The 16,013-nt window shown below is 40.0% G+C and overlaps 1 long non-coding RNA gene across 1 annotated transcript; it reads right to left on the reverse strand.

Annotated features, from left to right (window-relative positions):
* Positions 1 to 294: 294 nt before the first annotated feature.
* LOC134285157 (uncharacterized) lies at positions 295 to 5,666 on the reverse strand. The gene is made up of 3 exons (XR_009996180.1): positions 5,358 to 5,666; positions 4,856 to 5,200; positions 295 to 927 (listed from the first exon to the last, which is right to left on the reverse strand). It is a non-coding gene; the product is annotated as an uncharacterized LOC134285157 (long non-coding RNA).
* Positions 5,667 to 16,013: the final 10,347 nt, after the last annotated feature.

Genomic DNA, 16,013 nt, shown 5'->3' on the forward strand with positions numbered 1-16,013 from the left:
CTATACATTATTTTCTGTGTCCAAATTTCATCGAATACAGTCTTTACTTCTCATGGTTCTAGTGCACCATAGAACATTTTATTCAACAAACGAAATGAAATGATTATGATGCAACAGTTTTTAGAATCATTGTCTCCTCATCAGCTAAACTCAAATGCTATTTACTTTTTTCAATAATCGAACTATTTATAAACAATTCAGTTTTGGGGTGTCTTTATAAACTTTTAAACTACGTATCGGCAAATTATTCAACCTCAATAAAAAGATCTTCTTTCAATAAAAGTACTATTGAGGTTCACGTTCTGGATACAACTGATTTAGTTTATTTCAGGCTGTCAACAGCAAACTTCATCGGGCGCAATGTGTATAAAAGATGCTATCAGGTAAGGTATAATATATCTCTCATTTGTGTGTGATCGGGGATAGGAAAGTTAACACACTGAATACAATACAATTCCTTCCCTTTTTAGTTAGTAATCATCACTTAACTAGAACTTACAAAGAATTCAACTTGTCCTTACAAATGTATTTTTACTTGAATTCGCTTAATCAATCGTAATATTCGATGGCACTTGAAATTCACACTGATGTAGCTTAATAGTACAGGAAATCTTCATGCTCTGCCCTCTTCTTCTTCCTAGTCGATTTTCGAGCTCCAACTGGTTGGTAATTCGATGCGTTTTTGGTTTCCACGATCTCTTGCAATGCCTCTGGATGGAGTTCACTCCTAGCTGGTGGGGGTTCATTCGACAACTCGAAACCATCGAATGGTTCTTCATCATCCGACGCAGTATATCGCCTTTTCTCTCCCCGTCTATTCGTGATACTGTCACCGACCTGGAACGTGACATTTCGTCTCCTTTCAGTCTTCTTGATGAGCTTTATCTGCCCCCTGTGGGCCGTGAGAAGATGTGCTCCGATGGCAATCTGTAAAACATTCGTAGAGATTTTTTTAGTGAACGTAGCTTCTACCCATCTCTGGGTTTGTGATACATTAGGGTTCCTATAGTAAACCTTGTCTCCTGGTGAAAGCTTTTCAAAAGGATCACCCCTAATATGTTTGGACTGATTCCAAATCATATTTTCTACAGGGGGATATGCTAAATTGCTTTTAAATGATTTATTTGGGTTTAAAAGATCCAGTAAGGTTTTGGGTTTATACCCCAAAACTTTTTCTGATGGCGAATCACCAGTTCCGAGACAAGTGTTTCTATAGTTAAAAAGAAAGTAGTTAACCTTGTCCTGAAGATTCAAAGAAAACATTTGAGGATCCACAAGAAACTTTTTCAAAATTTCTTTCGTTACCCTAACCATCCTTTCTGCCTGTCCATTACTTTGTGGATGGTAGGGTGGACTTTTTATTACTTGTATCCCTTGTTTTCTTAAAAATGTATCAAAAGAAGTTGAATTGAACGGTGGACCGTTGTCCGTAACTACGACATCTGGAAGACCATACCTTGCAAATAATCCAGCAAATTTCCTCAAAACTTGCTCAGCATTAGTTCCTGTATCCATCAACTCAATTTCCAGCCACTTTGAACAACTGTCTACAATCAGTAATAAAACATGCCCTTTAAAATAAAAAAAATCAGCGTGAATCCTACTGAAAGGTTTCAAAGTCGGTATCCACTTGTTCGTTTCCTTACTTCCTGAAACATTTGTCATCTTTAAGCATGTATCGCAACTATTCACAAAATCCTCAACGTCTCTGTTAATGCCAAACCAATAAACATACTTTCTAGCAAGCTGCTTCATTTTAATGATACCGTTATGATTGGCGTGAAGCAGTTTCAATACTTTACTTTGCATCGTAGCAGGTATCACCACTCTATCCTGAAACAATAGACATCCTTGCACTTCTTCCAAATCTTGACTTTGAGCATACACATTTTTGAAACATCTTTGAATTCTATTAGGCCAACCATTCTTAATGAACGAAAGTATTTGTTGTAAAATGCATCCTGTTTTGTCTCTTGGGCTACTTGTGAATAATCCAATGGAAAATTGTCGAATAAATTCAATGACTTTACATAATCACATGCGGTATCCAACACCATTTCGTTTTTCAACGGAAAACGGGAACAAAAATCCGCATTCCCTTGTCTTTCAGCAGGTCTGTATAAAATATCATAATCATATATGGCCAAATCCATTATGTACCTTTGAATTCTCGTAACAAATATTGAATTCCGTCCAGGTTTGCCCAGAATCCCCAACAATGGCTTATGGTCTGTGTATATAGTGAACTTTTGGCCGTATAGAAATTTATGAAATTTTTTAACTGTAGACACTACTGCCAGCGCCTCTAAATGTAAGATAGGATAAGTTTTTTGCGCATTATTCAAAGAAAAAGAAGTAAACCAAATGGGTTTCTCGTTTCCGTTCACTACATGAGAAATTACCCCTCCTAAACCGTATGATGACGCATCAGTGCTTACAACAATAGGTTTTTTCGGGTCATAGAACGTAAGTATGTTAGCTGATAACAATTTTGTTTTCGATTCTTCGAATGATTTGTCACAAACCGAGTCCCACTCAAATCTGACATTTTTCTTCAGCAGACCATATAATGGATTTAAAGTCATGGACAGATTGGGAAGAAATTTATTATAATAATTAAGTAGACCTAAGTAGGCTTTTAGTTCATTTACGTTTTCTGGTCTCTTTGCTGCCTGTATTGTCGAAACTTTTTCCGGGTTTGGAAGAAGACCCTTGTCTGTAATTATGTGCCCTAAATAAGGCAACTTATTAACGAAAAACACACATTTATTAAAGTTAATCTTAATATTAGCTTGTGACAAACGCTCCAAAACAATTTCCAATTTTCTCAAGCACTCTTCAGGACTCTTTCCTGCAATTAGCACATCGTCAAGGTAACAATATACAAACTCAATTCCTTTCAAAACATCGTCCATTATTTGTTGAAATATCGCTGCACTCGAGGAAGCACCTTGAGGCAATCTATTGTATGTGAACAACCCTTTTATTGTATTAATAACAACAAATTTTCTTGAATTTTCAGAAAGTTTGAGCTGTGTGTATGCAGTAGTCAAATCTAATGAGCAAAAACAGGTGCATCCCGCCAAAGAGGAAAATAAATCCTGTGCTGTAGGAAGAGGATACGTGTTCGGTATCAATACTTTATTCAACGATACTTTGCAGTCAATTACAAGCCTAATTTCGTCATTTTTCTTCGGAACGACCACTACAGGCGAAGCCCATAAACTAGTTTTGATGGGAGTTATAATGCCACCGTTTTCTAATTCCTGTAAATGTTTCACCACCTTATCTCGTAACCGATAAGGTACGTTGTAAGCTTTTTTTAAAAATAGGGCTATCTTTCTTGAGCACCAAATCGGCTTCATAACCTAGGATTGGACGCGAAAAATCTCGGTTAAAAACATCATCGTATCTATTTCTCAAATCATTCACCATTTTATCTTTATCGTTGGTCAAAGTCAAATTGTTCACACACAATGCTTTCGAGAAAATTTGTCTCCAGCCATCACAAAAAACATCCAACCAATCTCTACCAATCAATGGAACAAATTTATGATCAGTATTGATAATTACAAGCTCCAGTTTAACTTTCTTTGAATTTAACCACACATTAACCATAATTGACCCAAAAACCTCCAAAGTTGATCCATTTACAACCACTAACTTTTTCATATTTCTTTTCAATGTTGTTTTACTGAATTTGCTCAAATAGTCAGGTCTGCTTATCACCGAAACTGAGGAACCACTGTCAATTTCCATTTGAATGGATTTCCCGTTAATGCAAACATCCAACAGACAAGGTTCACTAATCCTACTAATTGATTTAATCATCATACAAGGATAGTAATCACCTGAATCTGCGTCGCTATCGTAGTCCTCAGCCGCTTGAAATAGTCATGGAGATTATCCTCATTTTCCGCCTCTAAAAATTTCACCGGATTTCCTGTCGCATTTTTCGATGTATTCAGAAATTTATAACAATTCTTTTGGATATGTCCCCTAATATTGCAATAATGGCAAATGAAATTAGAATAACGTCCCTTGGTTTGCGATCGGGACCGAGACCTATAGTTCGTATAAGACTTCTGTAAACGCCTATTATCATAGCTTCTTTCGTGACGATTCCTCTCTCTTCCTCTTTCCGCACCAACTCTTTCTCGGTAACCTCTTGTTTCAATCCTATCACCTTTCCAACCAAGCCTTTCTTTAACTGAATGCACCTCGCTAGTTCTATTGATCGCCTGGGAACTATTCGCTGCTACCTCTTTTGTCTTCAGAATCCGTTCCGCCACCTTTAGGGTCAAATTTTCTTCATCCAACAACCTTTGTTGTAAGTTTTTATCGTATACACCATATACTAGCTGATCCCTAATCGCGGAATCCCTAAACTCACCAAAATCACAGGTCTCGGCCAGTAACTTGACGTCAAGTAAAAAATTTTCATTACTTTCACTCGGTCCCTGAACGCGGCATCGAAATTTAAAACGCATCACAATGTCTGATTCTACCTTATCGTACCTCTCTTTGAGTTTCTTTATAATGTCGGCATATGATACAGTTTTAAGGTCCGTAGCAGGATACAGACGCTTTAGTTCATGGAATACCGTAACCCCACACAAGCTCAAAAAGATGTCCTTTTTCTTAACTTCCTGGATGTCATTGCTTGAAAAAATGTATTCCATTTGTTCAACATAATGGGAAAACGATGTACCCTGTACATACGGGTCAATGGTACCGATAATTCCCATTATCACAACTTAGGCACGACACTTGAAATGTAAAAGAAATATAATTCAAACACAACCGCGATGACAATGTTGTAGCCCACAAACAAAAGAACCAAAAAATCACGTACCTGTTCGCACACCAGCAATGATCTCGCCAAGTAGCACCAGTCCGATTCCGTTTCCTCAACGTCACCACCGGCAAGTCTAGCTAATCCAAGAGCGAATCCCAAAAAGCCACCGAATCCAGCAACAGCCACCTCTAAACGATCTCCAGTCACAGCAACTTCCAACTGCCCAGCAACAGCAACAACTTCCAATTCCGCAACAACAGCAACCACTTCTTATTATGCCTCGAATTACTCGTCGACGGCCTATACCAGGGAAAGCTTTCAACCTGGGAACACAATCTTCCTTGCCTGAGCTGCTCAAAAGCACTTCCGCTCAATCCTCCTGGTAGCGTCACTTGAGACCGGCTATTGATAAAAGAAACAATACTGTCTTAGAATGTATTCACAAAAACGATTATCAATATCAACACAAAAGAACAATCAATAGTATTCTTTCAATTTCTTTCAGGCTTTTCTTTTACACTATGGCTCAATTGTTGCTGGCAAAATGTCCACAACTTACCAAAGGAAACCTCCAGAATTGGCCGAAATCTGCCCAATTGAACGCCTTGCACAGCTTCTCCAGAACCACTTCACTTTTGCACGCAAACTTAACTTTCACTTTTAACCTCGTCGTCAGCTAAAAAGATCTTCTTTCAATAAAAGTACTATTGAGGTTCACGTTCTGGATACAACTGATTTAGTTTATTTCAGGCTGTCAACAGCAAACTTCATCGGGCGCAATGTGTATAAAAGATGCTATCAGGTAAGGTATAATATATCTCTCATTTGTGTGTGATCGGGGATAGGAAAGTTAACACACTGAATACAATACACTCAAGAAATTCAATCTCCTGTTCAGATGCAGCCATGCTGAGGGACGACGGAGCACACATTATAGAGCGACACGGCTAAATACTAATTGCACACTGCGAACGCGCAGGCGCGAAAGAAGAAACACAAAGAAAGAGAAATGTCCCTTTTACTCACGGAATAATAACATCGACATATTATTCCGTACGGAAAATCAACAACATGACTGACAGCATCGCATGACAGTGCCATCTGTTGGCAAATCTCTCTGGCTGTGAATTACTTATCAACTGCGAGCGCCTAAGTAATTTTGATTGCAAAAGTTTTACGTGAGCATTACTTGTCCTATCCTTTTACACAGTACTTATCAGGTGGAAACCAGCCATTAACAGTGCATCAAAACTTCAAACGCACAAATCTCAAGAAGCAAGCTTCACACAACAAAGTATTCTATTATTCTGTTCTTGCTCACTTGTAATAAGTCTAAAATAAGAAGATCAGGTGCGCTGGTTTTGTTTACGAAGAGATTTGTGCCCTCGAAATCGTGAGTAGGTGCCAAAGTCGGCCATTGTGGCGGCCATGTTGGGATTCTAACAAGTCTGTCCTTAAAATGCTTTCGTTAAAGTTTTTGTCACCAGGAACGTAAAGTACAGTCATATTATAAGCGTATTAGTCAGCGGTCGGAATTTTCGCTCATTCTCACGAAAATAGAATTCTCCCTCACGCCAATTTTCAGCGAAAATCTGGCTTGAGAAATCTCCCGCACAAAGAGCAGAGCGAAAACATTTTTTCACTCACTCCCAAAGGTGCGAGAATTTCGTTTGCCCTTTGTCGACCGATTATGTTGTCTTTCCTTGACTCATACGACGCCGACGATGATTGGTTTTATGCATTATATTTTCTACCCCTCTGTGTGGTTGGCGTGGTGGTGTGGATAGAGTGCGCGTGTCGCGTATGTTTTTAGTAATGTTCCAGGTTCGAATCCCGTCGCGGGCACAATTTTTGTTAATTTGCTTTGAAAAGATTTTCGTGAAAATTGGGTGAGAGAAAATTCAACAGAACGAAAAGAAATTATCTGCAGGTTGAAGCGATTTTCAGTTATCATGAATCGCTACTCTCGAAAGAAGTGCTGGAGGGGAAAAGTGTTCCTCAAGCGAAATAGTGAAAATAAGCTCTCCCGCCGCCGTGAGAATAGCCATATTTCGTATCGCTGAAACGAAAATTACGAACCCTGGTATTAGTAACTTTGCGAAATAATCAATTACTTTCTAAGGAAGCTAGGGGATGATGTTTCCAACGTTGTCTTCAGCCTGTCCAAAATAAATGAATTACCCTATTTACAGTACAAAACTTGTAATGTATTTTGGACATCACCTATTTCAGGCGTTCTAGATGAATGTTAAGAGATTGGCTGTCCAATGCTTCTTTATGACAAATGACCAACACAACATAAATCATGGCAACCTCGGATGAATGTCGGACTGCAATGGCAAATATTTGTCATTATGACAAACAGTCTAATGGCCCCTTTACAATTATTATTTCAACGTTTTTGAGGTGAATATTGTATGTGACTGTGAAGTGTATGTCGTCTTGCATACCTGTGCATTTGAGGGGTTTTAGTGAAACATTTTACATTTTCGATAATTTTGAAGTAAATTCTTAATTGTTAAGCGTATTTTCAACGTAAGTCATCAGAATAGGGTCTGTTTGATCCAATAATCGATATTCAGAAGTATCTACTTTTATTAGCTCTCCGGAACAAGACATACATCGCAGTGCATGTCCAAATTATATATAGGTCGGACCCGATTATCCGAAGTCAGGTGCTGATGCTTCTCAAATATATATCTAGAAAACGTGATGCTCTTTCAAGCTGAAATTTTGACACTTTGTCAAACCAACTTAGATTAATAACCAGTCAAAAATTCAGCTTCTTACAGCATGCCGTTTTTGAGATATTATTTTGAGAAGCGCCAGAACTCGACTCCGGATAATCGAGTCCGACCATGTCCATGTAGGAGTACATGTCCAATAGTTATTTATGTAACGAGTTGCAAAAAGTTGATTTTTTCAGCACGAGTCGTACATTTATCCAACGAGGCTTGCCGAGTTGGATAAATACGAAGAGTGCTGAAAAAATCGAGTTTTGCCACGAGTTCCATACAAAATTTTATGCAATGATTTTTTTCATAATGCAACCCATTTGAGTTGCATAATGTTCATAATGCAACTCAAATGAGTTGCATTATGAACATTATACAACTATTTTTCATTATGCAACTCATTTCAGTTGCATAATGAACCAGTTCGGAAAAATTGACCATTATGATACCAAAATGAGTTATATAAAATGTAAATTATGATACTGAATTGCATAAATTATATTTTTTACCCTAATTGGCTGTGAAACATGTAATCTCATCATTCTATAACTCTTGAGCCAGATGATAGACATTTTTTTTACAAATTGCTTCATGTTTAAAGCGTTATTTTTAACAAATAAAAATGGCCTTCACGTCGATCAATTTCACCCGACACGCAAAAACGGCTACGCTCAAAAATGTGTTTGGCCTGCACATTTTTAGTAAACATCCATGCCTCAATAACTCTGTCATATTTCACATCTTCATTAAAGTTTTATGCATTAGTTTTCATAAGTGAAATTGGATTTCACGTCGATCTATGTTGTCCGAAATCAGTTATGATTAAACAATTATTCCATAAAATAATGAAGTATAAATTGAATTTGTGTTCTTGATATTTATCACCAGATATAATAAATATACAATTATACAATGAGAGGCAAAGAAAGCTCTTTAATTAATAACTGTGAAAATGCTCAAAGAACGCTTCCAAATTTCTGTGGGAACGTAGAGCCATGAAGAAGAAGGAGAAGAAATCATCCCTACACTCAAAAAATGGAACTAGCTTAAAAAAACTAAAAAATCAGAGGGGTGTGTACAAGACACAACCGCATGACGTAAACTACGTAAAACAGTTTGTTATGAACGACAAAGGACTACTATGCAATGTCTTTGGATCAATAATAGAATTTGTAGTGGCTAATGGTTTGGAAATCGTTAATTTTAACAAGGTAAATTCTACAAGATTCTGGTGGATTCTGGGGATTTGTGTTGGAAATGTTTATTACAAAGTTTGAAGCATAAGCAAAGCCTCAAGAAATTCTTTTATAACTAAACACTGTACACGCAAGAAGGAAGCGTACTCGCCAGATTCGGTGACACGGCCATGTGATAAGACAAGCTGTTGCATTTAGTTTAGGAGTAGGAGGTTGAAAAATTCGGCGGTTTTGACACTTATGTGACCACCAGCGTCACTTTGTCAGAAAATCTGCCGTCGTTTACTCTTTCTGAAAACTGCTGATGAAGCCCTCAAAAGGGTTGTTTGAACCAGAATTTGTTAAAAATATTGCACGTGTCATCAATAATTTCGTTGTTCTGTCAACAAATGTCAGAACAGCGACGATGATAGGCTTTGTAAGAATAATTGGTTTGATAGTCTCAATTTTCAAACACGCACTAGAGAAATGTTGCCTTTTCTGCGACAAGATGCGGATTGATTTCCACAAAATGCTTTTGATGTAGTTGGTTTCAAATTCTTGGCGGTAGCAACTCTCTAGGAAAACTCACAGTACCATCTTTCAGAAAATTGTTGGCCCTTTAAAGAACTGTTCGAATCAATTTTACAGAAAATTGAGCTCCTATGCGACAAACCATGGTTAAATTTCCGCGCCGCGCCTTTGATGCAGTTGATTTTAAATTCTCGGTGGTTTCGATACTTTCACAACGCACACCAAATGCTTTCGATTGAACATTTGCATAATTTCGATAAATCATGCAAATTTTTAGGCAAAATTGTAGAGATTTACGAATTTTGCGAAGACTTGCACACATTGAAATATGGCAACACTGAGTAATACATTCATCAAAGTGAAATTTTCTTCATCATGTGAGAAGAAGAAAATGTTTTCGAAATTGCCAATCAATTAGCACAGTTTAAACAAATTTGTATTGAATATGTCATGGTTGCGACGGAGCGCTATTCAATTTTCACACAGTGCTCATAGTGATTGAAACTTGTGTCCCGGGCTTTCGTCCTTAGAAAATTATTCTTTCACCCTCGTGGGACATTTTCGTAGCTCTTACAAGGACTGTTTTACTGCAAGCGCTATTCAGCGGTGTAATTTTGTTGGCTTCTGCAAAGTTGCCCGGACGCCCTTTGAAGCCAGAATGAAGAAAGTTTTCGCTCCTGCCGCACCAGAGATCTGATCCGGTGTGAACTGGTTAGCAGTCCCACTGGTACCGCGCACAACGATGCAAAGACGACTAGCAACAACCGACGACCACCGCGCCCGGCTAGCCAAAGCATACTGAAGAGAGAAGCAAACGGAGAAGCTGGCTAGCAGTCTTCCGATGCGTCTTCCTCGAGGTGTGAATGAATGATGAAAGATGCGTAGAAGTTTGTGTCCCGACGTCTTTCTTGGAAAATTATTCGGTTCTCTCTTGTGGAAAACATCTTCAAAGCCCTTAGAAGGGCTGTTTGAATCTATATGCTGAACAATAATTGTTCAATTATTGCGTACATGAGGTGAAATTCGGTAATTATGACAACCAAATCCAGATCGGCAGCGTTAGCTTTGCGTGACGATGCTGTGCAAAACGTCGTTGGGCAGCAAGGCTACCGTGTCGTATCAGTTTTGCCGTGCATCAGTTTGAACCGCCTGGTGGTGGCTCCAGTAGCGCCACGCACGACGACGATGCGAAGGGAACACACGAAAGCGCAACCATCGACAACCATCGCGCTTGGCTTGCCACAGCATACTGAAGGGAAAAGCAAACGGAGAAACTAGCTGGCTGTACTCCGATGCGTTCTCCTCGAGGTGTCACGAAAGAATGATGGAAGATGAAAAGAAGACCATAACTTATATACTAGACGGCTGGACGGCAAAGAGGTTTAAATTCCCCTCTCGCACGTGATTGGTTAGATGAAAGAGGGGTGTAAATTAGTGATGCCATACAGATTTTCGCACAGTGCACACAAAATGCTTTCCAATAATAATTATCTCATTGAACTTTTGCAAATCGATCAGCACAATTATAATGTTAAACATTTCTATAAATCTATAAATTTTTCGGCAAAATTGTAGAGAACATTTCTCGCGTTTAGTATCATACAGGCGTATCTACAACGATCGATTTCTCTTCATCGATTTTCTCTTCGGATTATTCCGGGAAATACGACCAATAGTCGGATGATCTATCGGTGTATTTCGGTGAAGGACGACTAGGACTAGCATCTAAAACAACAAAAACAACCAAAACTGATTTGTTGGTCAAGTTATTAACAAAAGAGAAAATCGATGAAGAGAAATCGATCATTGCAGATACGCCCGTATGATACTGAGCGCGAGATTTAAGAATTTTGCGAAGATTTGCACACATTGAAATATGGCAACACTGAGTAATACATTTCATCAAAATGAAAATTTCTTCATCATCTGAGTTGAAGAAAATGTTTTCCAATTGCCAATCAACTAGCGCAGTTTTCACACATTTGAATTGAATATCTCAATGTTACGACAAAGCGCAGTTTAATTTTCACACAGCGCTCACAGTGATTGGCTTTCCTCATGAGAAAATTATTCGGTTCACTCCCGTGGGACATTTTCGAAGCTCTTACAAGGGCTGTTTTAATTTACTTGCAGTATTTCTGCAAGCGCGTTCCATAATTTTGTTGATTCCGATGTTGGCTTGTGCTGCCCTGACGCCCGATGGAGAAAGTTTCCGCAGATCCGATCCGGTGTGAACAGGTTGGCGGCCCCACTGGTACCGCGCACAGCGTTGCCATGACAATTAGCATCAGCCGATGACCACCGCGCATGCCTAGGCAGAATATACTGAAAAAGGCTTTCCTCCTGAGAAAATTATTCGATTCACTCCCGTGGGACATTTTCGTAGCCCTTTCAAGGGCTGTTTTAATTTACTTGCAGTATTACTGCAAGCGCGTTCCATAATTGTGTTAATTCCAATGTTGGCTTGCGCTGCCCGCCCGATGAAGCCAGAATGAAGAAAATTTTCGCAGAGCTGATCCGGTCTGGTTGGCGGCCCCACTGGTACCGCGCACGGCGACGCGACGACGACTGGTAAAGCAAGCGGCAACAGCCAACGACCACCACGCTCGGCTAGCCAAAGCATACTGAAGGGAGAAGCAAGCGGAGAAACTGGCTAGCAGTCCTCCGATGCGTTCCCCTCGAGGTGTCGCGGAAGAATGATGGAAGATGAGAAGAAGACAATAACTTATATACCAAGCGAGAAAACCCAAAAAATGTGCTCGCTCGTGATTGGCTGGATAAAATTAAAACATAGGTTCACTTTTCCGCAATTTTCAATAGTTTGCTGTTGAAAATCAATAGTTTTCTCTATTTGACATGAAAGGGACATAGTTTTGCAATTGTTTGATGGCAAAATTTTAAAAATCGGTCAATAAATGGCTAAGTTATTAGCGTGCAAAATCTTTCATAATTTCGTGACGGTCGCAAAATTTAGATTTTCATTTTACACCCGGTGCCGTGGTACAGTACCGTACCTTCCCCATAGACGTAGTTTACGTCAAAAGCAACAGAAGAAGGTGACGCAAGAAAAAGAAAAAACAATCGTTCCTTGGTCATCAGAAAACATGAACCTCTAAATCGAATTCAGGGCGGAGAAGAATGGAGAGCTGCGAGGGGCATGAAGAAACAGCCACATCCATCAAAATATTCCGGTCATCCTTAAGCCACATGGACTTGACGCAACGGTGGAGGACATCAAGAACCGCATACACAATTTAACAACACGATAGGTGATTTTTTGGCAACATCGTATAATACACAACAATAATATTAATAATCATTTATAGAAACGAGAAGTAGAAGACTGGAACGTCTGGAAACTCTCCATGAGATTGGCCGCTCTATCAATGGATCGATAAATTTCTGGGCCAACCTGGGAAGACCTTGTGGAAGACCGCAAAACGGTAACTAATGGTGAATCAAATATCAACATTTTTAATATGCATTCATTTCATTTCATGTGAAGCTGCGCAAAACGCGAAGTGGCTTGACAAAGATAAGGTGAATGACGGCTCCAACGGTGTTCAGCAATCGACTGAAAATCTGCCCGTCTCGTCGCAGTCCACCCCAACAGCAGCAAAAAGGAAGAAAAAGAATACGATTTTACAAGATGAAATCCCGAAAAGGTTCGACGCTCTGAGTCAAAGAATGGACGAAGAAGAGATAAGGATGAGAAAAGTTGAAGAAGAGATGGTAAAAGTAGAAAAAAGAGGAACGGACATTCTGCAACAATTTGTTGAATATTTACGAGAGATGAAAAACGCGTGCATCGCCTATATGAACAATTGTGTTTAAATATGTACCTAATCATCAAAAAGTAATCAAAAAGAACTTCTGGAGAAATCCTAAAGAGTGAAGAATTCGATTGCTTGTTGAACCGGGATCTTTTCGAAATAGAAATATAGTTTCTAAAAAAATGCAGCTTTGGATTTTACGACCGTTGGGATTTATTGAACTCAATCAAACACCTACCAGTCATACAGGAGAATTTGAATAGAAGGCAAACGAAAGCACGTTGTCCAATTGAAAATACGTTGGGCATAACAATCGCTAGGTAGAGAATCTTGAAATCACCGTTATGTATGCTACCAGAATGTGCGGAGAACCATACAATAGGTCATTTTTGTGAAGACACACAATGAACCTTAATACTCTAAACCAGAGTTCACAGATAGATTCGACGAGGCAAGCAATTTAATTCCTGGGGAATAGCGTACGCCATCCGATCCATTGTCAAGTATTGCTAGTGATTCCATCACATGAGGACACAACGCTTCAAGAAATGCGTATCATGTGCCTGACACACTTGCATCAGTATCTAATCAACAACCCAACAATGAAAATTCACACTTTGTAGGTACCTGTGATAACTGAGGAATCAACTCACGCTTCTTCGTAGATTTTTTCAAAGTAGGATCTGGAACTTCTTCGGCACTGTCCTCTATAATTAAGCCGAATGCGGTTTCTGAACAAAAAGCTTTATGCGGTTTTTGGCGTTTTACCAAGTTTGGCACAGCAATTTCTGTTGTAAGAATGCGGAAACTTTTTCCGCAGATTTGGAGGTCAAAATGGAACAAAATTGCAAAACTTGATATGAAAATTTATTTGCTCACTCGTGAAATTTATGATTTGCACGAAAAAAGTGTTGTTTTAAGTATAATTTTCAATGCGCCGGCCTTCATCATAACTTCAGAACAGCCGTTGACGTTTGAATTATGACTGCAATAACACAGGAACGAAAATCAGAACCCTTCAATTGCATTATTAGGTGCCGCACTAACGTTGAGTAAACGCCGTGATGCATGCAACACCCACATCCACAACACGTTATTTCTTGGCGTGTTACATTTAGCAGCGCATTTTTCCCGTACGGGTGAAAACACATATGTATTTGACCAACAGTTTTTAATAATATCATAGCTTAGCTTTTACAACTTTATTTGATGGAACGTTTTCAATAATTGAAAAAAAAAAAAACATCATGATCTTTAGCATGCTAGCAGCTAGAATGATCATCATTGTGCGTTTCATAGCTAAAATCGAGCCATTCCTAAGGGGCCGGGTTATTCCCCGCTATCCCCTATCTGCGAACGGAAACTCATAATGAGCCATTTTACGAAGTGACAACAATGTTGATGATGATATTGATTTTCACGGGTTAGGACGCTACCTCCTCTCAAAATTTCATTCATAAAATCGGCTCGTAAAATGGACTCAATCGGGCTGGAAAAGGAACAAGAGCCACATATCAACATCATCGTGCTCGCTCATCCTTCTACCGTCGACAGAGTAAAAAGTGAAAGTAACACATACGACGAGGTGTTGAGGTTAGAGTTCCCGGTGAGAGTGGGGATTATCGGCTTTGCTGACAACATCAAGTTCGAAGTCTACGGTGAGTCGATCGATGAAGTGGAATTGACTACCGCCCAGTCGATCAAGATTGTGGAGGCGTGAATGAGGTCCAGGAAACTGGAGTTGGCTCACCACAAAACTGAGGTGAAGGTTGTGAACAACCGGAAGTCGGAGCAGCAAGCGGTGATCAGTGTAGGCGATTGCACTTCGAAGCGCTCCGTCAAAAATTTTTACGTGATGATCGACGATAATCTCACCTTCGGTGGCCACCTTGATTACGCCTGTAAAAGAGCATCTACAGCTATAGTGGCACTGTCCCGGATGATGTCCAATAGCTCTGCGGTGTACGCCAGTAAGCGCAAGCTTCTGGTTAGTGTCGCTACGACCATACCAAGGGTGCTATTACACTCTTTGCCCAGACGCCAAATATTTGACCACTTTTGACAGATAAATTTTGGCAGGTTTTTTGGCTCTGTTTGTCCCTATTCGTTTTTCGAGAGAAACAAATATTTTTGTTTGCCAGGTACACCTTGGTCAAAATTTAACTGTCAAAAGTGGTCAAATATTTGGCATTGGTCAAAGAGTGTCATACTAGCTTAAGGTATGGCGGTCCAGCCTGGGGCAAAGCGCTAATGGTACCGTGGTAAGCTGGAAAGTACTTACAGGCTGCTGTGTACCGTGTCACACCACACCACGCGCTCTGCGTCATCAGTGTTATGGTGCCAATTGGCATCCTTATCAGGGAGGACATAGAGTGTTTCGAAATGCGTGTCATCCAGGATGGCATCCATGGTCAAATGGCAGCGCGCGTGGAACAGTTCCACCAAAGCAAGGTGGGTCCATAGGTTGGTACCGAGGGTAGATAGTTGGATTATGAGGCGTTATGGGGAAGTAACATTCCCCCTGACGCAGGTCCTTTCAGGCCATGGTTGCTTCCGACAGTATCCACACCGTTTCTGGCATGCGGGTTCACCGGAATGCCCTGTTTGTGCTGGTTAAGAGGAACACGGTGGAACACGTTTTGTTCGTGTGCCCGCGTTTTCATACAATGCGTGACCGCATGCTTGCCACATGTGGGGAGGACACAACTCCGGACAATCTTGTCCATAGGATGCGTAGGGATGACTTTGGCTGCAGTGCCGTTTCAACGGCTATCACCTACATCGTCTTGTAGTTACAAGGAGATGACGCGTGGACTCGGATAATGGCTAGTTCAGAAGCGGTACAAAAGGTGGTCCAGGGGTTCGGAGTTGGCTTCGTAGGTCATATCAGTGTCCTGCTGACGAAATCGACCCTTACAGCGATTAAGTGACCGCGAAGAGAAAGTCCTGGTAGCGTTGCTGTCGTGACGTAGGTTTACTGGATTGGATCCGAGCCCAT

The sequence above is a fragment of the Aedes albopictus genome, chromosome 1 (assembly GCF_035046485.1).
Source record: "Aedes albopictus strain Foshan chromosome 1, AalbF5, whole genome shotgun sequence".
Taxonomy (NCBI): domain Eukaryota; kingdom Metazoa; phylum Arthropoda; class Insecta; order Diptera; family Culicidae; genus Aedes; species Aedes albopictus.